This window comes from Neovison vison, chromosome 4, assembly GCF_020171115.1.
Source record: "Neovison vison isolate M4711 chromosome 4, ASM_NN_V1, whole genome shotgun sequence".
Lineage (NCBI taxonomy): Eukaryota > Metazoa > Chordata > Mammalia > Carnivora > Mustelidae > Neogale > Neogale vison.
Genome location: NC_058094.1, coordinates 36,677,147 through 36,703,834, shown reverse-complemented (window position 1 = coordinate 36,703,834; position 26,688 = coordinate 36,677,147). Strand labels below are relative to the sequence as shown.

The 26,688-nt window shown below is 38.3% G+C and overlaps 1 protein-coding gene across 1 annotated transcript in view; it reads right to left on the bottom strand.

Moving 5' to 3' along the window:
- ANKRD46 (ankyrin repeat domain 46) overlaps positions 1–19,459 on the bottom strand; it is a 34,191-nt gene extending 14,732 nt beyond the window's left edge. The window contains exon 1 of the mRNA XM_044245204.1: positions 19,400–19,459. The gene's annotated coding sequence lies outside the window, so the exon portion shown is untranslated. The remainder of the gene's footprint in view (positions 1–19,399) is intronic.
- Positions 19,460–26,688: the final 7,229 nt, after the last annotated feature.

The window sequence follows — 26,688 nt, the reverse complement described above, 5'->3', positions numbered from 1 at the left end:
CTGGGGGTCATGTCCTGGAGGGAAGCAGTCACCTAGATGTCAGTAACAAGAACTCTTAATGCTACACAGCGCATGTCTCAATCCAAATGACAAAACAATAAGGAGATTTTAGAGGAAGCATGTGAGTCACTGACTTGATGGAAAGTTCTAATTAATTTTCTTTTTCTTTTATATTTTTATGTCAATACTGGGCCATATCTATATAAACTTAAGGTAGTATTCTTGGTGGGTAAGAACTAATGGAGAAAACCTGTTGTATTTTAATATACATTCATTAAACCTAACTTTAAATTCATCTTCTATATCCAGTATCACCAACCATACATAATGTATTGATTTATTTTTCATTTTGCCTTTCACTGGGAAAGGCAAGACTAAGTGATACATTCTTGGTTCACAAGGACTGACATTATGCCTACATAGCAACTTTGATCAGAGATCAAAGCATCAGACACTTCAGCAAAATGCAAGGGGAAAATGGCATACCTGGAGAGACACATTATCAGATCGGACTGCCTACATTTTCTAATGTCCTAGAAAAGTACTAAAACTGAGAGTGATATGCAGTAAATGGAAACCCAAATCTGGATTCTCTATACTTCATGTGGTTATTCTTAACCTTTTAAAAGGATACAGTTGTTTCAAAATACAAAAATAACTTCAAAGAACCATAAAATAAGAACTTCCAATGAAGTCATTAAATCTTAACTGCTAGCACTTTAGAATTACTGTTCTTAAAATCCAAGAGCTGTACAGATCCACAGGTACTAGGTAAGGGAAAAAAGCCACATCTAAAAGAAATCTAGCTCTGCACAAGTCAAAATTTTAACAATTCCTTCTCAAAATGTTAATAATAAAATTTTTCAGCCTGCTTTCCTTCAATGGCTATATTTCTTTAACATAGTGGTCTTAATAATTTCCGAGGCTCAGAGAGGTTAATGAGTCTAATGCCACACTGCTATTAAGTGGCAGAGTGGGCTTCAAATTTAGTCTACACTATTTCTAATATGCCACCTCTATGCAGTTATCAAGATAATCAGTAGGAAATGGTTCACACAAAGCTCGGTTGCTTGCTCACAACTGTTTGCAAAAATTCTTGCCAGACCTTGTCTCTAAAATGCAAGAAATGGGTCTGAGATGTCTGTGTATCTTTGCATATTACATAGTGCCTGGCACATTTTTTCTGAAATCTAGACATAGGAGAATCCAATAATTCTTTGTGGATTATACATTCAATTAAGTTCATCTTAAAAAGATTTTATTTTATTTTTTAAAATATTTATTTATTTGAGAAAGAGAGAGAGAAAAAGCACGAGCGGGTTGAGAGGCAGAGTTGGAGAAGCAGACTCAGCACTAAGCAAGGAGCCTGATGAGGGGCTCAATCCAGGGACTCTGGGATCATGACCTGAGCCGGAGGCAGATGCTTAACTGACCGAGCCACCCAGGCACCCCCATCTTAGGAAGATTTTAAGGTAACATTTTTTATGACCAAACCTAGAATTTATTAAGAAAATAAATATGAACAAAGAGAAGAAAATAAAAGTTACCCATAATCCTACCAACTAGAAATAACTATTATTACTATTTTGGTGCTATGGCCCTCCAGCCTTTTTTCTCTATATGAATATATATTTAAATCATACTATAAATGCAAATGTTAAACTTTTTTACTTACTGTATCATGAACACCCTTCTACATTACCAGTTTTCAAAAAATAATTTTAATGATGTTATTCTTTACTATTCTAATTTTCCATAATTTCCTTATTAAATTTCTTAGCACATTAAAAAAATTGCTTTGCATTTTTCCTAATACCTGAATTTAAATTCACTGACATTTTAAGCTCATCAAAACATAGTCTGAGAGGGGCACCTGGGTAGCTCAGTTGGTTAAGTGACCAGCTCTTGGTTTTGGCTCAAGTCATGATCTCAGGGTTCTGGGATCAAGCCCTGTGTGGGGTTCCCTGTTCAGCAGGAAGTCTGCTTATTTCCCCCTCTCTCTGCCCCTCCCCCTGCTCACTCTCTCTCTCTAAAATAAGTAAATCTTAAAAAACAAACAAAACATAGTCTAAGAGACCTTTAAATAGTATTTTTAGTACTATCATGATAGGTTCTCATAATTCTCATAATGGAATCTATCGTAATGGATTCCCAGGCAATGTATTTAACAGATGTGACACAAATGGATCCAGCTACAATGTGGAATAAGTTTCTTTTTCTTTTTTAAAGATTTATTTATTTATTTGAGAGAGAATGTGGTGGGGGGCAGGGGAAGGACAGAGGGAGTCAAAGAAATCTTAAGCAGACTCCCTGCTGACACCAGAGCCCCACTTGAGAGCTTGATCCCACAACCCTGAGATCATGATCTGAGCTGAAACCAAGAGTCAGATGGATGTTCAATCAACTGAGTCACCTGGGTGCCCCTCGTCTTATTTCTTTATGGCAAACAGTTTTACTTTGACAGCAATCCTGATGTAATGCTTGCTTTGCTCACAATAAAAACTTCAAAAATTCTGGTGTATGGTTCATGTTAAACTATAGTTCACTTTGATCTGAATCCCTTTTAGAACCCCTATTTATCGATTTTTTTGGATGACTGTCTTAGAAGGGCCTGGGAAATAAATCCTCACAGATTGTATGGCTAGAATCCCAATTCTTAACCTTGGAGTTATCTGTCTAAAATAAAGGCAAAATATGTGGATATTTGTTTTGAGTTCTTAAAAAAGAAAAAAGGTAGGCCCCTTTTTGATAGCATGAAAGTAAATTAAAAAAGAATTGAGAATATTATCCTTTCAGGATATTCTAGCACCATGAAGACCATCTGAGGAGGAAGATTAGAAATAGAACCTTCCGAATTTTACTTCCAAGTCTCAAAAATAATTAACAGAAGTTCAAAAAGAATAATTTTTAGATAGATCTGGATCTACTACAGATATATTTTTACTTTACATTGATTTTGTGATATTTCCAAGTCTAACTTGATTTGTTTAAAATTCTTAATGTTGTGATTTCTTCAATGCCAAGCTTTCAATTGCTTAATTAAAACTTTATTAAAACAATAAAGGTGAGGTTAACTGAAATGTGTGAATTATAGGATGCTACTAAAGGCCAGTTCATTATGTTTAAGTTCATAGAATAACTGAAAGTAGGCTAATCAGGTACTACTTAGTAAACACTCTTAGGAAAGAAAGCTTAATGAAAAAAGAAACAAGAATTTATTTATATGTCTGCTATTACTATGCAACAACTGCTCAGCAACATGAGATACGTAATATTTAACATTTACTAAGTTATTATATTCCAGGCACTTACTGTTTTTCCTGGAATGATTGATTTAACCTTTAGATAAGTCTTATATAAAAGGTAAGTATGATCAATTATCCTCATTTTATGGGCAAAAAACAAATGGCACTAAGTTTGCTTTCATAAGATTCTTTTTCGTATAATGAATTAGTTTAGGAAACTTTTCATCAGAGATTACGTAAAGGGAAACAGTAATCTAGCCCACATATTCTGAATTAACTCCTTATAATCATTTCATTCAAAGTAAATTTTTCAAACTGCAGGAAAACAATATAAATATCTGGAAATGTTTCTTACTTCACAGGAAACATCGGTCCATGTTTACAGGAAACATTCAGTCATATATTCTGAATTAACTCTTTGCAATCTTCTCAAAGTAATCTTTTCTAAGTGTGAGAAAACAACAACAAAATATTTGGGAATATTTTCTACTTTATAGGAAGTGACTAAATTCCTGGAGTCATTATTCTCATGGATTTCTTACTCATTGGGATAGTGAGAAAACACTTGTGTAAAATTCTCTTTTTCCATCATAAAATCAAAAAACACCAAACAAGGATTTCTGTTATATATTTTCTCCAATGTTTGTACTACTTTACTTATAGTCTTGCATTAAAATTTAGTTCAGTTCAACTTTTGGAAAAATATTGGCTTAAGATAAAAATTAATTGTTCACAAATGGAGTACTGGTACCATGGATATTTTATTTTATTCTAATACCTTTCAGTATTTTCCAAAATCTTTACCGTGTAATTTTAGAATGTTTAATATTCTTAGCAAATGACTTGCCCCCATAGAAGTCTTCAGTTTACAATTTGTAATTATATAATAAAGATATTAAATAAGCACTGGAATGTCAATCTGAAGTCTTTCATGCATATGAATTATTTTTGTGATGAAGTGATTTTTTTTTAAAATCAGGGTTTTTTTTGTTTTGTTTTGTTTTGTTTTGTTTGCAACAACACTTTATCTGTGACCTAATGGTGCCACCTTGTGGCCTACCTGGGCTTCAAGTACAACTTCAGCATCTTCAACCAGAATAGAGCAAAAGTTTTTGTTCATTTCTTTTTTGTTTGTTTGTTTTGTTTTTGTTTTTAAAGTTTACTTACTTATTTATTTTAGATATCTACACCCAATGTGGGGCTCAAACTCACGATCCTGATATCAAGAGACTAATGCTCTACTGAATGAACTAGCCAGGCGTTCCCGTTTTATTTCACAGTTACTTGATATTATCATTCTCAATAATTCTTTTTTTTTAATATATCTTTTAAAAGATTTTATTTATTTGACAGAGAGAGATCACAAGTAGACATAGAGGCAGGCAAAGAGAGAGAGAGAGGGAAGCAGGATCACTGCTGAGCAGAGAGCCCGATGCGGGACTCGATCCTAGGACCCTGAGGTCATGACCTGAGCCGGAGGCAGAAGCTTAACCCACTGAGCCACCCAGGCGCCCTAATTCTCTTATAATTCTTAATTAGTGAAATTCAGAGTGGAGATAAAGCTCAATTTTCCTTAAAAAAAAAAAAAAGTTTACCGAACATAATGTTGCATGTCAATTATACCTCAATTTAAAAGTTTACCAAGCATATTAATAGCATAAATATGACTCCAGGACTATTTAGAGATCTAAATCTCATTAAACCCACCCTAACAGACTTCATTTATACAAAATTAAAGTGTTAAAAAAATGACACTCCTGGAGTGCCTAGGAGGCTCATTCAGTGAAGCGTCCAACTCTTGATTTTAGCGCAGGTCCTGATTTCAGGGTTGTGAAACTGAGATTCTCTCTCCCTCTGCCCTTCCCCCCCTAAAAAAATGACTTATTCATTTATTTGGTGTTATTTAAAAATACAGGAACTACAACTTTTGTAAATTACTCATTTTCTAAATAGTTCACAAAATGTAAACCAGAGTCACCTCAAGTAGTCTGATGGCACAAGACTCTGTTTTAAGCAGAAACTTGAATACTTCTATGAAGTTTTTACAGCCAGGAAGTCCATTCAGGATTATTCAACTCAATCTCCTTATTTTACATTTAAGGATACTGAGAATCAGAAAGGCCGTTAACATGCTACTTGACAAGCAAACTACCCCTTACCCTCAAGATTCTAGCTCCATTCATGATTCACGGTGGAAATATAAAGTACATCATTTTTAACATAAGTTTGTCACAGTTTTATTGTAATCTGTCCCCACCTAATGCTTTCAGTTGTGCACCAGATGTATGCTAGCATGTATGGCATGCTATACATGGTGGACAAGGGACCTCGCTAGGCTATACAAGCCCACAAATGATCTAGCAGACTTCTTTGAGGTGTGCTCTGATTGCATGTAAAGCTATATGAACCACTGTGGTCGAGGGCTCCATACTGCTTACAGTGATGTCGCCTATGAAGACACTTAAAATTCAAGAACTCCTGACATGTCATTATTAGACTCGTGTCCTACCTCACTTACTTGAACCTCTGGGGACCCTAGTAAATAAGGATATACAATGAAAAAAATGACTAAAGAGAGGACTAAGGAACCAACTAGATCAAACAGCCTCTAAAAAGGGCATGGTTATGAACAGTGACAAAAGGACCACCATTGGGGGTGTGAGACATTTCCTCTTTTTCCTTAATTCCCTAAGAATTAAGGATAGGACCTTTGGTAGAAAGCGAGTCAAGGATGAAGAACAGACGTCTGAGACTTTAAGGAGAGCCTTTGTTTCCTTGCCTGCTGCCCCGTTTTTGACTGCGGGCGCAACCTATTCTGGGGAGGCGTCCTATTCTGGGGAGGAGTGACATACAAATGACTATAGGTTAAAGAAAAGAAAAATAAGGATTTTCCCCCCTAAATTTTTCGGCCCATTTTAGAAGGATAAAAATAAGAATTACAGGGAGAAGTTGTATTTTTTGGCTGGAGCTTTCTTCTAGCTGCCAGTTAGGAACCTAAAATGTGGGGCACAAAGTGGGAAATGCCAGTATTCTACAGCAGAGCTGAATCAGCAGTCCTGATAGCTTCGTCAATAGAACAGTATTTCCGAGTGAAAAGGACAATGAATTATAACAACATTCTTTCTGACTGAGACCCAGCCCCTACAAAGCCTCTCCTGTTAAAATGGCAGATCTAAGAGTTGGCTCAGTTCAAGTCTATGTACTCAGAGTTCTAGGAAATTTTTCAGAAATGGGAGTAGGGCTGGCAAATCCCTGTATCAGTTTCCCAAGAAATTATTTTTAACTGCCCAGAGACCGACCAGGTCATTGTGACTAATATGAGAAAAAGTGATCAGTGACCAAGGATCTCAAGTTCTTAGCTACATGGCTCTCCATATAATTCCCTTGGTATGTTCCAAGACATAAATACTTTAAAAAGTTTTAAAAATGCCCCAAACCCCACAATATATAACCCCAAATACCGAAAAACAGCGTTAATACTACAACACCAGAATGCTGAGAACCACTACTGCAGCTATTAATGCTAGGCACTTTACATTTAAAATTTAAATAGCCACAATACTGGATAATGTAGCTCTAATATACAACAAATTTCTTCTATATATATGTTTCTGGCTCTCTACTCTGTTCTAACAGTCTGTGGAACATATATGTGCCAATATCACACTGTCTTAATAACTTTAATGTCATCATCATCACTAGTTCTTGATATCTTCTATGGCAAGTCTCACAATGTTGTTCTTCATAATCATTATAACAATTATTTGCAATCTTCTATCCCATCTGAGGGTCAGGATTATTTTGACATGTACCACAGAAAGCCTATTGGAAAATTTATTTACTACACAAAGTCATACCCTTGAACGTGAACTCTCTGGATATTCTTTGTTATCTTTTTAATACATTTTTATAATCTTCCCCATGAAGGTCTTGTGTATCTTTTATACATTTTATTTTTTAAAAAACCCATTGTTCTTTCTGCTGTGATTGAGGTCTCTTTTTACTACAGTTTTACTTTGGTTATTACCAGTACAAAGAACGAAACTGATGCATATGTGCTGACTCACATCAGCAACCCTGCTGAGTTCTTACTAATTCTATTAATACATCTACAGGTTCTCTTGAATTTTCTATGTATTGCCATATCACTTACATTAAGTACAGGGCGCTGGTTTAAAAACATGCCTGAAAATTCACAACTCCTTTCTTCAAGAGGTCAAGTTAAATTATGCACCACCACCGCCCACTCCCCCCCAGTACAGGCTTACTAATTCACCACTAACAAACAGGACATGGTAGAAGTGGCTTGTAAGACAGGTCATAAATTAGACAATGCAGCCTCCCTCTTACTGTGTCACGGATTACTCACTCTGAAACAAGCTAGCTGCCTTGTCATAAGGACACCCAAGCAGTACTATAGACGTTTCTGTGATGAAGTACTGCCAGTAAACAGCACGGAACTGAAGCTTTTTGCCAATAGACTTGTGAGTGAGCCACCTTGGAAAAGATCCAGCCAAACCTTCAGATGGCTAGTCCTGGCTGAAATCTTCATTGAAATACACTGAGCCTGAACCACTCAGCTAAGCCACTTTGAAATCTCTGACCCACAGATGTTATTATTTTAAACTTTTTAGTTTTCCAATTTATTGGCATAAAGTTATACATTACACACGCTCCTGACTGAAAAATCTCTATTATATCTGCATAGTTTCCTTTTTTGTTTCCGATGCTGTTTATTTGCACTTTTTCTTGTTTTGTTTTTCTTTCCTAGATCATTATTGGTAAAAGTTTGTACATTTAGTTTTTCAAACTGGTGCGTCTGGGTAGCGCAGTCGGTTAAGCAGCCAACTCTTGATTTCGGCTCAGGTCAGGATCTCAAGAGCCCTGGCACTGAGCCCACATCCCCATCTGGCTTCAAGTTCAGTGGGGAATCTGCTTGAGGGTTCTATCTCTCCCTTTCCCTTTGCCCCTCCCCCTGCATGTGCGCATTTGCTCTCTCTCAAATAAATAATGGGGGGTGGGGAGAACCAGTTCTCCTGTTTTACTGCTAATGGTTTTTCTTTTTAACTTCTTCTATTTTAAGTTTTATATGTGGTTTCTTTTTTTTTTTAACCTTCTTGATTTGTATCCTTAACTCACTTTTAATCTTACCTTTTAACAAATTTATTTAAATCTATACAATTTTTTTAGGAAAAGAAAGAAAAAAAATCTATAAATTTACATTAAAGTGTCAACTGGACCCCATTGGTATTTCACACTGTTGTTTAAATATTATATAATTTCTGTGATGTCCTCTTTTAAACCTATTAATTATATAGAAATGCATTTTAAATACCCATACATGGGATTTGAAAATCTTTTTGTTCATTTCTAATTTGTTTGCATTGTGGTAAAAGAAAATGGTCTTTGGGGCAAGAATTTTTTAAAATTTAGACTTTCTTTTGGTTAATGTACCATGTGTATCTGAAAAGAATGTATGAAGCATTAGTTGAAGACAGGATTCTACTCTTCATATACATACATTTGATCAATCTTGTTAATTTTGTTGTGGAAATATTCTGTATTTTTCCAATTTTTTGCCATCTGATATATTGGTTTCTGAAAGTAGTGTTAACAGTTTTTCCCCATGATGGTGAATTTATCGATTTTTCTTATAACCCCATGTAATTTGGGGTTACATTTTGGGACTATGTTTAGGTACATGGATCACTGCTCTATCTTCCCAGAAGACTGTTTCTTTTATTAGTGTGCTTCTTTATTCCTATTAATGTTTCTTGCCTCAACATTTGACCTTAATGATATTAACATTATTGTAGTATCTTTCTGTGGTTATAACTCTGAGGGGATATTTTTCTGTTTCAACCTTTATGTATAGCTTTGGTTTAGGTATATGTCTGGTAAACAGGAAACCAGATTGCATTTAAACAGTTCTGAAGATTTTTTCCCCATAGGTGAACTTATTTTTTTAATGGATTTTTACTTATTTGACAGAGTTCACAAGCAGGCAGAAAGCGAGGAAGGGAAGCAGACTCCCTGCTAAGCAGAAAGCCCAATGCAGGGCTCCATCCCAGGACCTTGGGATCATGACCTGAGCCGAAGGCAGAGGCTCTAACCCACTGAGCCACCCAGGCGTCCCCCCACAGGTGAATTTAATCAACTTATATTTTCTGTGATTTCCAACCTATTTGGACTGATTTCCACCTATTTTGTGTGTTTTCTGTTTATCATCTATTTTGTGTTTTCTGTTTATCTTTTTTCTCTATTTCTTTTCTTTAACGAGTTATTTAAAAATTTTAACATACATGTTAATAATGTTTCTTGAAGTCTAAAATTACCTGGAATTTTATTCTGAACACAATGATCAGAATGCACTAACCACCATACAAGGCTCCAAGATTTCTGTCTAAGAGTTTTAGCTTTCCCTTTAAAAAATTCCTCTCCCAAACCCCTAAAACTTAAAGTCAACTAAATTTATTAACATTTTATCAATCAGATCACTCTTTTTCAAAAAATCCCATGCCTCCCCTCGGGATTCACTCTTCTGGCTGAAGTTCACTCTCTACTTCTTTTAGTGAGGATATGTGAGAAGTAGCTTCTTTCACTCTTTGCAAATGTGCAGATGACTTGATTTGACTTGATTCTTGAATAAAAGTTCAGGTGATCATGAGGTTATAGTTGCCAGTCACTTTCCCTCAGTACCTTGAAGCTTTCGCCCTGATGCTTCTAGGCATTATTATTGCCAGGAGATGTCTGTTTCAGTCTAACTGTTGTTTTTGTGTAGGAATGTCTTTTTCTTTGTTTGGCTTAAAATTTTTCACTTTATCCTTAATGTTCTACAATATTCTACACTTTACTGGGATCTATTCAGGAGAATTTACTTATCCTGCTTGGAATTCAGAATGGATTTATAATCTAAGTACTCATGCCTTTCTTGCATTCTGGCAAATTCTCTTCAAATAGTGCTTTTCAACAATATCTTCCTATTGGATATATGTTGGAAACTCAATGATCAACATATCCTTTAAAAAAAAGTTTTTCTGTGCTACATGCTAAGTGCAGTTTCTCAGCTCCATCTTCTAATTTACTTATGCTCAGGCTACTTTGAATCTAAAATTTTATTACACCTTAAAAAAAACCTCAACTACTATAATTTTTCATTTCTAATTAATTCTTCATACCCACTTTACTTTTCATTTCATAATTTACTCTTCATTTTTAATAAATGGGAGTCCTTTTTCTCTTTGAGCATATAGACACTTAATTAAAAATCTTTGTTGGATGGTTTCCTAAAATTTTTTGTCAGGACTGAATCTGTGTTCCAGTGTTAATATTGTTCGATGAGTTCTTCTTAGCACTTAGCATCTTCTTCATTCCTTTCAGAATTTGTGCTGCAAGCTTCTTTTGAGAGAAAGTTTTGTTTGTTTTTTGTTCTCCATTCCTTCTCCCCTATGCTCACTCCTTCTGAGAGCTGCCTCCACTTTGCCACCTGGGAATGTAGTCCAGAACCAGGTCTTATAAAATGTAAGTTAAGCTCTTGTCTCTCAGTGATAATGGGGCTATTACAGATTTAGTCACTGAGCCAAAGCCCAGTTCAGTTCCTGGCTGTGAGACTGCCATGTCCTTCTGCCTTGCTAGGTCCAGCTTCTTTAAGCCATCTGATTCCAACAGCAGTCAAGAACAGTTTTATTTGGACTCCTTTCCTGCTTAGGGAATTTCTACCCAAAGCCTTGACTTTAAGCCATAATCTTTTTCCACTCCTGTCCTGTGTGGAGCACTTATAATCCTCATCACCCAGCAGGAGCCAAATATTTGCCCACCACTGCCCACTTCCAGAACAGCTGCAGCTCCACTCATCACACTGTGCTTCTGCTCCATAGAGAAGTTTAATTCATGTCCTGTTCTCACTACACTTTTCTGGTTCCCTCTTTTTATGTATGATTAATTATTGCCATGTACTGAAATGTGAACTTAATGTACCATTTTGATCTAAACCAACTATATGTGTTTTTCTATCCTCAGAAGGCTACTGCCACTGTAGTGGACACACTGGCTGCCAACCTAGTTATCTATTCCTACGTTTTTCTGCACCAGAGTACCCAACAGTATAACTCTTCACTGCTCACATGCCTTAAAGGGGTCAGACCTGATTATATTAAGCCATTTAATATTTATATTCCCCTAGCTGTAGTGGTTTATTGAGAGATAAACATGTGACCAGTCCAATAAGTCTCTGCTTGGAATGCTGGAGTGATACATTCTCTTTTTTTCCTAAAAATACGGTGTGTGTAAATAATACCAAAAAATTGTCATTTTGACATATATTTTATACACATGTGCACACATACACACACATATGCATGTGTGCACACACATACAGGAAGCACACAGAAAGAAAAATGGAGTCAAGCCTCGATTAAACCTCATCTGAAGCACATATTAACTCTGGAATTTTGAAAAACAGGCATCAGTGAAGTTCCATTTTTTTATTAAGCCAGTTTAAGTTAGGTTTTCTGTTACTTAGAGCCAAATATTTAACACAGAACCTAGAGTGATCATTACTACTTAATATCTAACCTACTGTTACATGCACCTAGAACTGCTTTCTAAGAAATACTGTGAAGAAATACAGTAAAAATACTGGTTTTGTTACATGTTTCATTAAAAGACAAAGGTCAAAGGAAGGGTGGGGTGTAAAGATATCTATCGCTTCAAGAATGAGATGAATTAAAGCCTAAGAAATCCCACACTTAAGTGGAACAAACAGCACAAGGAACTGGATGCTGACTGAGAGCTGTGGTAAATTCTAGGAACTGACCACGGAGATAACCCAGAGAACAAGTTGAAAAGATACCTTGAATAAACAAGTGAGATAAAAATAAGCTCACTGTGGGAAAACCCTTTTTTTAGGCAATATCAGTTTTTGTTTTCAAGAAAAAATCAATATAACAGTCAACAGGCAAAATACAGTCAAAAGATGGGGAAGGGGAGATAAAGATTTAAATGAAAGAAGCAGTGCCAGTTGGCAAGTGGGGAAAAAAATGACTGACTTGACTTTAGGGCTAAAAATGCCACCAAAGTTACAAATGTCTAAATTCTTCCAACAACGTCACACTCAGGACATTTTATTTTAAAAGTAAACTTAGGATGGAGCGTCTGGGTCGCTCAGTCAGATAAGCATCTGACTCTTGATCTTAAGGCTCTGAATTCAAGCCCCACATTGGGCTCCACACTGGGTATGGAGCCTACTTTAAAAAAAAAAAAATTAAAATTAGGTTAAAGGAAAAAAAGACAATGTAATTAGTAAGAGAAAATACATAGGTTATTTGGCTAATTTTAATACATTTGTTTTAGAAAGTAATACAACGAAGTATCTAGTCTCATGAAGACCCAGTGTGGAAAAGGTAGCTAAGTAAACTATGTTCTTGCAGTTATTTCTGACTGACTTGCTACCATTCCTAAATAATATCGTGCACATATCTTTTAAGTGATTATATTCAGAAATTTGTGGAAAGTACTTATTAGTGCTTAGCAACATATTTATGGATATGTCTCCTCAGGTAAGGGAAACAAAAATAAACTATTGGGGTTACACCAAATAAGCTTTTTTACAAGAAACCATCAAAAAAACAAAAGGCAACCTACTGAATGGGAGAGGAGATCTGCAATGGTATATCCAATAAAGGGTTAATATCTAGAATATATATAGAAGTTACAGAAGTTACAGAACTCAACACGAAATAAACATCTGATTAAAAAATAGGCAAAGTAGGTGAAAGAGATTAAGAGGCACAAACTTCCAGGGGGAAAATAAGTCTACTTACCAAATAGCTTATCGAATACATACAAATATCACTATTTTTTTTGTAAATATGTGTTTACGGTGACATGAAAGAGCTAGAGGCAACAAATTGTCCACTTTTTAATCAAATGGGTATATTTCCACTATTTACTGGACATGTTTTGGTCTTAGAATTGTTTTGTTTCTTCAATAATTACTGGCCATAAAGATAATAAATATTTAAGGTTTCTAAACACTGCCTTGGAGGAATTGCTAACAGTCTTGGTGATCGAAGAGAAGCTTCAGAAAAACTTAGCTATAAAACAAGAACAAGTTCACAATTCTGGGTATGTAACCAAAGGAAATAAAATTACTCTCTCAAAGAGATACCTGCATGTTCATTGCAGCAATATTCACAATAGCACAAATACATAAAATTTGTAAATAACCTAAGTGTCAGTCAAGTGTCAGTCAACAGCTAAATAATGCAGAATATACATATACATATATATGTATATATACAGTATACATATATATGTATACACACACACACACATATATAATAGAAGACTATTCAGATATAAAAAAGCAGGAAATCCTGCTATTTACAATACCATGCTTAAACAAGGAGGACATTATGCTAAGTGAAATATGCCAGACACAGAAAAATAAATACTGTATGATCTTATTTATATGTGGAACTTCAAAAAGCCTAACTCATAGAACCAGAAAATAGAATGGTGGTTGTTTGGGACTGAAGGGTGGAGGAAAAGATAGTGGTCAAAATGCATAAACTTTCAGTTAGAAGATGACTAAGCTCTGAAGTTCTAATATACAGTATAATGATTATAGTAATACTGTATTATATACTTGAAATTTGCTGAGTAGATCTTAGGTGTTTCAACACACACACACAAAGGTAACTATGTGAGATAATGGATGTGCTAATTGACCTGATTGTGGTAAATATTTCATAGTGTAAAAGAATACTAAATCATCACGTTGTACCCCTTAAAAAATTAACGTTGCGCAACCTAAATATATACAATTTTATTTGTCACTAATACCTCAGTAAAGCTGGAAGAAAAAGGACAAGCATCCTTTTAATCTGGAAATTAGCTGTTCCTTTGCCACTGTTTTTTTTTTTTAAGATTTTATTTATTTATTTATTTAATTTATTTATTTGACAGACAGAGATCACAAGGCGGCAGAGAGGCAGAGAGAGAGAGAGGAGGAAGCAGGCTCCCCGCTGAGCAGACAGCCCGATGTGGGACTCGATCCCAGGACCCTGGGATCATGACCCAAGCCGAAAGCTCTAACCCACTGAGTCACCCAGACGCCCCTGATTTTATTTTTATATATAAAGTTTAAGTTAAGCTGATCATTCTTATGTCTACTAACTGGTTCATAAAAAAGGGACTTTATTACAAAGACTTAACTATAAATGTAAGTTTTAATAATAGCAAAGATTATTTTAAATAAGTAAATCCTTCGTCCACACTACAACAGAGTGCTTTATGGAATGCCTACACACAATCCAATTCTCTAATTATTTTCCTTGTAAGAAATCTAGAAAAAGTCTTTAGTTAAATGATATTGAGCAAATTTGGCATGACAATTCAACAGTATAGTAACAATCTCAAAAGTTTTTTCATTTTTAAAAGGATGAATAACAAAACAAAATCAACATGGAGTCAATGAAAAATTTTGCACCAGAAGAGATTCATCAGCTTTACATGAAGAAAACCATACCACTGAAAATTACTTAAAATAATAAATTGAAAAAATCCAGGGGAAAAAATGTGCTTTAGGAATATGCAAAAAAACAAGAACTCAGGGTGAGAGGAAAAAATATTAGAAGGAGATTGGGATAAAACAAAACTCTAAGTTAAATAAAAACATTAAAAAAAAAGTAAATCCAAATTGTGAGCAGTAAGAAACAGAACAAATATTGCAGAAAATCAAATCGGGGACAGAAAGGCCTCTTTAAGACGTGATGGAAAAGAAAAGAAAAAACTTAAAGATTTGTGACATGATTAATACAACTAGAAACCAGAGCCAACCCATGAAAAATTCCCACAGGAAAAATGAAAATGAAAACATGAAAAATGAAACATGATAAATCAAACATGAAAACATGAAAAATGAAAAAACAAAACAAAAGGCACAAACTTAAGAAAATACTTGCCTCAGCTGAAAAAATAGATTGAAGGACCTGCATCTTGCAGATAAGATTGATGGATTAAAAAAATCAGTGGTCGTAACACTGAACTTTGAAATATTTTGATCACTAAATCTTTACAATGTAACAAATGGCTGTAGCTACTATGGAAACAGTATACAACAAGATCAGGGAAAGAGCTTACACCCACAGCTAAGATGATGTAAATATACCATATGCTGGGTATCTCACTGATTACTTTGTATTTGTATGTGGGCATTAACTTACTCAGAGCAAACACAAGAACCTAAATTCATGTCTTCAAATAAAAACCACAGTCTGGTTTTGTTTTGTTTTACATTTACTCCCTTTTTAAACCATGCGGTCTTATATTATTATTTATTTGCAAAGAAGTATTAGTCTTCACACTTTGTAAGTAACAGAAGACAAGCGTAGCTTTGTTACTTATAAATTAATTCTTAAAACAGAAATGATGTATATCAACACAGTCAGTTCTTACTACTACTGAGATAGCACACTTCAAAATAAATTCTAGTTCTCAACTTCTGGATCCATGTATTTTTGTTTTTAAATATACAGCTGTAACACTTGTAAGTTAGTTTTTTAACCTAAGGTAAGAACAAAGTGGTAAAAGAATGCATGTCACCAAAGCACTTTCATGAGTCCTGAAATGTGTTATATCAAAAGGTCAAGCTTCCTGGTGTATTGGTTTTGAAGGTTAATAATACATTATTATTATCGGTAGTAGTAGCATAGTTATTTACTTCCAAGAGTTATTGATAAAATAATCCAAGTCTAGCTGCTAAGTGGGTGAAGCTGGAAATAAAATTAGTCACTATGAAAATGACTTCAGTGCTTTCAAATAATTTATGTATGAAAAATTTACAACTAACTTTTTCTAAAGAGTTGTCTATAGCTCCAATTCCTCTCCTATTCTCTCTGTAAAACCAGGTGTTAGCCCAGGTTTTCTCCCTGCCAATTCTCCTGAAAGTACTCCTGCGCAGTCACCAAAGACCTTCACATTGCTAAATCCAATGGCCATTTCACAGTCCTCATCTTACATGATTTGTCAACTGAGGAGGAGACACAGATGATCACTTTCTCCTTCCTGAAACACTCTCTTCACTTGGTTTCCAGCACTCCATATTCCTACCTTTAAAGGGCTTTTTTGGGGGCACCTGGGTGGCTCAGTGGGTTAAGCTGCTGCCTTAGGCTCAGGTCAGGACCCTGGGATCGAGTCCCGCATCGGTTCTCTGCTCAGCAGGGAGCCTGCTTCCCTTCCTCTCTCTCTCTCTGCCTGCCTCTCTGCCTACTCGTGATCTCTCTGTCAAATAAATAAATAAAATCTTTTTAAAAAAAAAAAAAATAAAGGGCTTTTTTTCCTTCTCAGTCTTTGAGGTTCTTAATCCCTCCAACCACTGTATGTGGAAAGCCCAGAGCTCAATCCTCTGTTCTTTAGACCAGATTTCATACAATCTCATGGTTTTAAATACTATCTACTTGTTAATGACTCCCAAATTTCTATTTCAGGCTGCAATCTTTCCCATCAACTCCAGCCACATATAACTCCATGTGAACAGACATCTCAAACCTAACACATGTAAAACTAACTCTTAATTCCCACTTCACCCACCTTCCCTTAACTCTCCACCCTTAAATCTTCCCCATCTCTATAAACAGCAAATCCATCCTTCCAACAGCTGGAAAGGCCTTAGAATCAGGCTTCATTCTTCTACCCCTATACTCCACATCCAATATATCAGGAAATCCTGGCAGCTACCAGCTGGTCTAAGCTCCCATCACCTTTCTTTTTCTTTCTTTCTTTTTTTTTTTTTTTTAGATTTTATTTATTTATTTGACAGACAGAGATCACAAGTAGGCAGGGACTCCCATCACCTTTCACTTGGATTCCTAAACCGCTTCCTAACCAGTCTCCCCTCTTTCATCCTTGTCCCCACAGCTGATCTGAACAAAGCAGCCAGAGCAACTCTTTAAAAACGTTAAGTCAGATCCCCCAATTCCTCTGCTCAAAATCTTCCACCCACTCCCCTCTTCACTCAGAAAAAAAACAAGGTCTTTACCAGGACCAGTCAGCTCTCAGACCTTCTGCCCTCCCTTAATCTGCTGAAATCTGCTGGCCTCCTTGCAGGTCCTCCAGTAGGACTGGCCGTTTCTGGCCTTCTGCACCTGCCCGGTATACTATTATTCCCCCAGATAGCCCCATGGCTGGCCCTCACTCCCTCCAGTTTTGTTCAAGAATCTTCTCCACGACGCTGTTCCTTATTTTAAAACTGCATCTGTTTCTTCTCTGGTTCTTCTTATCTCCCTTAGCTGCTTTATTTTTCTTCTTAGCAACAGTTACCATCTGACTGGATATACTTAAATTTTTCAATTATTTTGTTTATTGTACCCATTCTCACATTCCTCCAGTGGAAAGTTAGCTCCATGAACACAAAGATTTTTTTCCCCACTCCTCTTTCCCAGTGAGTAGAACAGTGCCTGGCCATGGAAGGCATTCAATAATACCTTTGCTATAAGAATGTTGAGTATATAAACTCCTATATCCTGTTAAGGCTAAGAGATTTGGGAGATTCTAGTATCCAACCTCTTTCCTCTTGGGAAGCAAGGACTTCCCTTCTGATGTTCATAGGAACCCTGGAGATTGTTTATCCTTCACAGTAAGTAACTCAATTTGCTCTGAAAAACATGCCTAAAATCTCTTCTTCATTCCTTTTTATTTCAGTCTCTCTCCAGTGCCTTTCCTACATCCAGTAAGATGTTAACGGTCACTGAAAACCCGTTCATTTCCCTTCAGCACTACTGTCCTAATATTGCAAAGACAAAGTGAACTCACTAAAATGGGATCCCAAAACACAGATAATGAAGAATAGTAACGAAGCGCACACACAACCAAAGAAACCCAACTCTATTTCAAATCAAACTGCATTGGTGGGGGTGAGGGTCCAAGTCCAAGCCTGACTTACTATCCACTATAATCTGTAATGAGCAAACATCTTGCTCACTAAACTCCTTCAAAACTAAAGAGAAGTTCATAGAAAGCTCTTGAGTATAGCCAGGAAAATTACGCCTGAGAGAAATCGGCCCAGGCTACAAACCAAATCAAACACACACACACACACACACACACACACACACCCCTCTCTAAAACACGTGTGGACCGGTAACAGAAGCAAGAACACTGCAGTAAGGCGGATGAGGCTCAGACCCCAGCCCACCCTCTGCTAGCTGTCTGACCTTCAGCAAGTGAACGCACACTCTCCGTGCTCGGTTTCCTTATCTGGAAAATGGAAAGGGTACCTCCCAGGGTGGCTACAAGAATTAAACAGAGGTATTCAAACACTCGGCATCATGTCTGACACATAGCAAGCACTGCAAACAGTTATTCCTATGATTCCTGTACCACGGACATTGCAACTGTTTAAACTAGGAGCTCCTTGGTGTCACCATTATTTTATTTTATTTTATTTTAAGAGTGAGACGTGTCACTATTCAGCGGTATATATGTAATTTTTTTACCTAATTATGTTCAGTAGCCAATCTTAAAGAATAAACGCATCTTCTCCCCCAGGCAGGGCGCTGCACTGGAAAACCGGCAGGTAAACCGCCCGCTTCCTCGCACTGCACATTAAGAGGCAAACGGCTCTTTAAACACGGGGCCAGGTGCCATTCGAGACGGTTCAGTCTCACCGCAACTGTTCACACCTAGACTGCGGGCTCCCTGCGATCCGCCACGAACTGCCGCGCTCCCGCCGCGAAAGCACACGCTCGCTCCGGGCGCCACAACGAGGCGCAGGCGGAGGGCTGCCACTCGGTCCTCCCGATTAACCGTGAGCGCGCTCCGCCCCGGGCCCGCCCGCCGGGGCCCGCAAACCCGGGCTGGCCCTCTCCTGCGGACGACCACAACCTTTACCCGCGAAAACAAACAAGAACCCTCGCTGGCCTTTTCGTTGCCCTCACGAGCGACACACCCTTGGGGGAAGCCACCGCGGACCCGCGACGCCCGGTCGGGCTCCCTCCGGCCGCCGAGTAGGTGCGGGGGACCCCCGGCGGCCTCGCTCTCCACCCCTCGCCCCTCGGTCAGGCCCCGGCCGGGCCTCTCAAGTGCGTCAGGGCCGGCAGAGGAGATGTCAGCGGTTCAGTCCTGGGGCCGCCCACGAGCCCCGAAACAGGTACCTTTGACACACGGCCGAGCTGAGGAGAGAGCGCCGGCTGCAGCAGGGTGAGGAAAGGAGAGGGGCGGGCCATAGAGACAGGCGGAGCCCCACCTCCGGGCTAGAGCGGCCTTACGCAACGTCGGTCCGCACGCCCCCTGGAGGCGGGAGGCCCGAGAGGCTGCTCGGCTTGCCCAGAACTTGAAACTCGGAATGAGCCTGCTCTGAATTAGCAAAAGGACCGAACCTGGCGTGGGGAGAAGAGAATGACAAGCCTGGAAGAGGTTTTTCGAACTCGAGTCCAGGAGCATTTTGCACTATCCTATTCTAAATAGACATCCCACCCCCTCAGCTAAATGAAGGCTTCTAAGCAAGGACCATTTTATTAAAAGCCGTAGGTATCAATTAATAGTCACTGGCCTCCAGGTAAAGTTAATATAGAAGCCAAATGGACAAACTCATAATAGTAACAGCTTTAATTCTAAAATACGATGCAAAGTTGTTTTTGTTTTTGTTTCTTTTTAACAATGGTTGGATATTTACATCCCATTTTTTAGGATTCCTGAACTAAACGCAACGTGTATACAGCCAAAACTCACTAAAAATGTAGTGGGTAGTGGGGTAGTAGAAGTTAATTTACTGGAAACATAAAATTATATATATAATATAAAAATATAAATATACACAAATATATATTTATATTAGGTATACATATAATTAGGTAAATAAATATATATGTATGTTTATATATAAATATATTTGTATACAAATATATATATATATATATATATATGTTTTAGTTTACCAGCTCTGTTCCGACAGACTTCCTCTGCACAGTGATTACCCCTTCTCCAAATTCTAGCACCTCTCGCCTGACCAGGCCACCCTCTGGGATGTCTCAGGTCCATTCACTCAAGCGTTATTATTCAGTCTAACAGTTTGTTCTTGGTAAAGTCATGTAAATGTTTAAGATAACTGTCAAATTCAAGAGACTCTCTCTCAAATTTCGTTCACATAAGAATTATGATTTCAGGGCATTTCACATTTTCTGGTAAAGTGACTAATCCTAAGTATTAAATACTCTCTGAATGGGTGACTTTTATTAACCAAAATGTCATGGATATCTCCCTTGTGGTTTGGGTTGACTTTATAATCTCTTCATTGATGCCAGTAAATTGTGTCAAATCTGCAGAGAATCTAAACCTTTCCCAGTTTGTTGATGGGATGCACTTCTCTCCATTAATTGGCTTACTTAACAATCTGAGAACCTATTTATTACTTCTATTCAAACATATTCCTTCCCCTTTGTGAATTGCTCTTTTTGTTTGATTTGAAAAAAATGCAGGCACTCCACAGTTTTTTTTCTCTGATGAGATTAAAGGAGTGAGATGCACACTACACATACTCTGTGATTCCTCCATGTCACCACACCTGGGGACGTCAGCAAATTGGTCATTAGGAGTATTCATAGAAGTCATTTCTATGCTCCAACAATAACTTAATGCTGCATGTGACCATGAACCACATGGAATGTATCTCATTAAATGCAAACCAGAGTACTCCCAACTGCATTTCTACTTAGCAAGAGCACCAAAATATCTGTATTCACTCCAGTGCTGCTCAACTGGCGAAAAGGCCTTGGGAAATCTGAGTAGAAAGAGACAGCAGTCTTTATTGTAGCTAAAATATATTAATTTTACAAGCTTTACAGAAACATTTGGCCTGTGAACGTACTTCAGGGTCTTGGAAGGGAAATGTACAAAGAAGGGGTGGGCTGTATTAGTTCCCTATTGTCCCTGTAACAAATTACCACAGGCTTAATGACCTAAAACAACACTAAATCATCCTCTTACAGTTTAGGAGGTAAGAAGTACAAAATCAGTTTCACTGGGCTAAAATCAAAATGTAGGCAAGACTGCATTCTTCTGGAGGCTCTAGAGAAAATCCATTTCCTTCCCTTCTCCAGCTTCCTGAGGCTGCACATATTCTGTGGCCTGTTGCTCCTTCCTCCATCCTTAAAACAGCCATCTAGCATCATTTCTCCTTCTGATCTTTGCTTCTACTCTTATGCCTTCTCTAACTTTGATCCTCCTGTCTCATTATAAGGACACTTGAATAACATCGGGCATTCTTTATTAATCCAGAATCTCTCCATCTCAGGGTCTTTAACTTAATCACATCTGTAAAGTCCTTTTTACCATGCAAGGTAACATAGTCATAAGTTCTGGGAATTAGGACATGGACATCTTTGAGGGGATGTTATTCAGCCCATACAGGGTCCTGAAGCTCCAACTCCTTTCCTTTCAGGTAAATCTGCCTCTTCTTCCTCAATACCAAAGTCTGTTTGATCCCGAGTTCTGATTGTGAGACTTCCACTGGGGAGGAATACCTGTAATTACAACTGGGATAAGTGTTATGAAGGAAGAGAAGAGATGCTATATAAAGGCAAATAATAGGGGCGCCTGGGTGGCCCAGTTGGTTGAGCAACTGCCTTCGGCTCAGGTCATGATCCTGGAGTCTCAGGATCGAGTCCCACATCGGGCTCCCTGCTCAGCGGGGAGTCTGCTTCTCCCTCTGACCCTTCCCCTCTCAAGATCTCTCTCTTTCTCTCTCTCAATAAAAAAAAAATAAAGGCAAATAATATGGGACCTAATTTAGGTAGAAAGGCAGCAATACCTTTGAAGAAGTGATATTGCATCTGAGACACAAAGGATAAGGAAGAGTTATTTATGCAATGAACAAGGGCAATGTTCCAGATGAGGGGATAGTATATATGGCCTGAGAATGGAGGTGTCAGAAGGTCAGTGTGGGGGTGCCCAGCTGCCTCAGTCAGTAGAACATGTGACTCTTGATCTCAAGGTCCTGAGTTCAAGGCCCATGTTGGGCATGGAGCCTAGTTAAAACAGAAGAAGGAGGAGGAAAAGGAGAAAGAAAAGGAGGAGGAGGAAGAGAAAGAAGAAATAAGAAGGTAAGCATGGCCCATTTGTGTCCCTACCATTGAATCCTTAGCACTACCACAACGAATGGCACATAGTAGGTGCTCAAGAATATTAGCTTAGTAGTTCTCAGCCCTTGTAGCACATTATAGTCACCACAGGAGCCTAAAAATACCAACAACTACGTCCTGGTCAAAACCAAGTCAGAATTATTTTGAAGTATGGTGCCGGCATCCACATTTTTAAAAGCTGCTCCGGAAATCCCAATATGCAGCCAATGTGCAGGGTTGAGAATTGCTGTGTCAGATACAGCTGAGCGAGTGAATGAGTGAATGGATGACAGAAAAGATTTGCTTGGGGTAGGATTTTCTTTTAGGTCATTTTTTTCTGGTTAGGGATAAAAGGGTTAGACTGATTATATATTACTATCCAGTCTTAGGAAATGCAGAAAGGATTTTCCCAAACATAATTGAACAGCAACCATCCCAGTTTAACCAATTGTTACACTGTAGAAAAGAGATATGTTGGAATGGGAAAGTGCTTTAAAAACCCATCATAGTCACCTGGGTGGCTCAGTGGGTTAAAGCCTCTGCCTTCGGCTCAGGTCATGATCCCAGGGTCCTGGGATCGAGCCCCGCATCGGGCTCTCTGCTTAGCGGGGAGCCTGCTTCCTCTTCCCTCTCTCTCTGCCTACCTCCCTGCCTACTTGTGATCTCTATCTGTCAAATAAAATAAATAAAATCTTTAAAAAAAAAAAAAACCATCATAGTGAGGTGCCTGGTTGCCTAAGTGTCTGACTCTTGTTTTGGCTCAGGTCATGATTTCATGGTTAAGATTGAGCCCTGTGTTGAGCTCCTTGCTGGGTGTGAAGCCTGCTTAAGATTCTCTTTCCCTCTCCCTCCCTAAAACAACAAAACAAAACAAAACAACACCATACCTCAAAGGAAGAGGGATTTCTACTTGTTTTTGAGCTTTACTCCTGTTCCAGGTTGGTTTCTGTAGTACTAACAAATGACCGTCAGAGGGAGACATGTTCCTGAAAATGTTGCTTCCATGGGCGTCCCAATCTCTCATTCCTGGCTAGGGAGAATCAGGTGTTTTTAACAACACTAGGGATTCTGAAGGCTTAACCATCGAATGAATAAATTGCATATATTTATCTACACAAGAATTAGATTTATTTCGGTTCCCCAAGAGTTTAAACATTTAAACCACCAGGAAAAAAATGAAGTTTGCATGTGTGCCAAGCATTATTATATCTGCAACACTGAGGAAAAAATTGGGAGCCTCAGGGGATAATCTGTCCCTCTAGCAACCAACCATAACTAGAAATTAAGTATGCAAGCAAAACCCTCAGAAAGGGATCTCTCTCCCTTTGTTAATTGCAAAGTAAACATCTTAGATCTTGAATTTCTGGAGTTACTAAGATAAGGGTTAGATCCCTGGAAAGAAGAAAAGAACTTGACTCCTTCTCTGCAATACCCATTTGTTGTTTTCTTATCCACACATGCCAGAACCACACAGATGAATATATTAGACTAACTAACCATATATATATATATATGTATGTATATATACATATATATATGACATATATTAGACTAATTAATGTATGTGATGGGAAAGTATATAGCACTTAGCCCTGATTAAGCTTCCCTTCCAAAAGTTAAGGAACTGATCATTAGTAAGGGAACACCTTTTGCAAAGGTGTAAGCAAATGCATTGATTTGCAAAGCCTTTAAAAGCGACTGGTGAGGGGCGCCTGGGTGGCTCAGTGGGTTAAAGCCTCTGCTTTCAGCTCAGGTCATTGATTCCAGGGTCTTGGGATCGAGCCCCACATCGGGCTCTCTGCTCAGTGGGGAGCCTGCTTCCTCCTCTCTCTCTCTGCCTGCCTTTCTAACTACTTGGGATCTCTGTCTTTCAAATAAATAATTTAAAAAAAAAAAAGCGACTGGTGAGAAATTGTGCCTGTGATCAGCAGGTATCAGTCATTGAGTAATGAGATAGGAACTCTTAGGAATGTGGAAGCCATATCTTACTTGGCATATAGGGATTATGTGGGGAACCTAAAAGACTATCTCCCAAAGAGCAACACTGTATGTCATTGAAAAAGTCAATAAAAACTCTTCAGAGTGCATAAGAAATGATGAGGTCCGCATGTTGTTCATTTATTCTATACTTCAAAACAAGCACTAGAAACTCAGAAGTCAGTAGGTTTATAAATTTTTTTTTCAGAAGCATGCAAGGAAAACCAACAGGAAACCAACCCAAAAGGTCTAGTCTTTTCTCCTTTCCTTTCTGGCCCTAAATTTCCTTCCTATCCTTCTAATATTCCCACCCCTTAGAGAACATGTTCGTTTAGGGTTTGTTCAGTGTGGGCAGAGGAGAAGCTAGGGAAGGGTTCATGCTGGTCCCAGAGGGCTCTGGAATGTCTGCTTGGTCCAGAAAATGAGCAGCTCGTTCCAACAATCTGTGTTGTTAAAGGGTTCGCTTCAACCCTGGAACGCTGCTAAGCTCACTCCGGGGGCTCACACTGAACCGACATTTTTGGCTTAGAGGGATCTTAACTCTTACATTCGTCTCAAAATAAACTCCTGGCAGTCATTCAAACAGAAGCCAAGCTCCTCTCCTTCTCAGTCCTGAAACACACTCTAGGGAATGAGCTTTATCAGAACTTGCCTCAGTTCTGCTCTCTTCCTCTCCAAATACGGAGTTGGTGCTTTCATTTCCACCTTTGTGAAACTGTGATGCCCCAGTCAGGAGAAAGCCCGAGGCTATTCTACTCTGACAACTATTTTCTGCCAATACACCTGGACTAATACATCTTTTGAACTTAAACTCCTGACCAGCAAGAAAGGAAACTTGTGACATTTTTATAGGGAAAAAAGGGGGGCAGGAGGAATGGATAAGTAGTGAGAATTACTCTTAGCCTATGCATTTGTTTTAAGGCAAACAGAATCAGAAAAGACTTTCAATTGATTTTTTTTATAAACCTCAAAAATGTATTTTATATATCTATCTTCCAAGCTCACGAGACACATTAAAAGAAGAAATGGAGTTAGTTGTCTTTTGTGTTTCTTTTTGTCATCATCCAGCAGGATTTTTTAACAAGTCCCAGGTAACAAGTCCTTACCACACTTGAGCAGGAAGGTTTTAGGATTTTTTTTCCTACAGTGATTTCACTAAGATCTCAGCCCATCTTCATTATCACCCTTAGCCCACACATCACTTTTGTTTTAATTCTGACAAATGAAAAGGGAAAAGAGGATATGACAGAAGAAAAACAAGGGAAAAAGACATCTTGACACAAACCACCCACAGTTAATTGCAAAAGAGAAACTAATACTGACATACATAATTGATATAAATCCAGTCACCTGTAAGAAATCTTCGATTTAACTACTGTGATATGTATTCAGTCAATATATGAAAAAAAAAAAAAAGAAAGAAAAGAAAACCCCACCTCTGATATACAGTCTTCCTATTTTCTCCCTTAACACGGTGCCATACAAGTCCTGGGACGTGGAACTGCTTTCCCTTTGCACATAAATAAGTGCACTTGCTGGAATGGTGCCTCTGGAAAGCTCCTCCAGCAATGGCAAAACAGCTACAGTTGAGTTTTGAATAGAACCTGTCTCCAAGTGGTTGACTTTGACACATGTATGTTTCATCACTGTCATTTCACTTGTTTTACTCAACATTTTGCAGAAAATCAAATTCTAACTTCCCTTGATGAGGACCCAGATGCAGTAGATTTCCATCCCCTCTTCCTCTGCACACTAGACGCGATACAAAGAGGGGGACCTCCCCAGACATTCTGTGGGGACTCGTTTTCAGTGCGAAGAAGAGCACGCATGCGCGCAGAGAGGCCAGCTCACACTCCCGGCTGCAGCCTGCCGCTCCAGGCGCCTCCACCCCAGACCACCGCTGCACCGCAGAGCCCGTCCAATGAGGGCTCCTGTGGACAGATGGAAAAGCCATTAGGAAGTACAGCCAACTCCGTGTTCCCACATTTCCGGGACGAAAACCACATTTAGTGCAGGAGCCGTGCAAACTCACCAAGGTCAATGCCTTTAAATCAACGGAGTGTCCGACTTCTTCCAAGATGTTACACAACCAAAGCCCAACTGGTGAGCTGAAGACTTTGCCCCACAGAAAAGTAAACAGGCTACACGGCTGGAACGAAGAGCCAAGCCCACCACGGACTTTTCCCATAGCTCTAATTTTTCTTATCTGGAAAACTGTTCAACACATGACTTCTTAAGAATACAACAAATAGCTATTATAAGGTAACTTATAAGCAAAGTACAATTATACATCAATAAAGTGGAGGGAGTCGAATACAATGATAAGGCGAAAAGCCATCCTTTAAAAT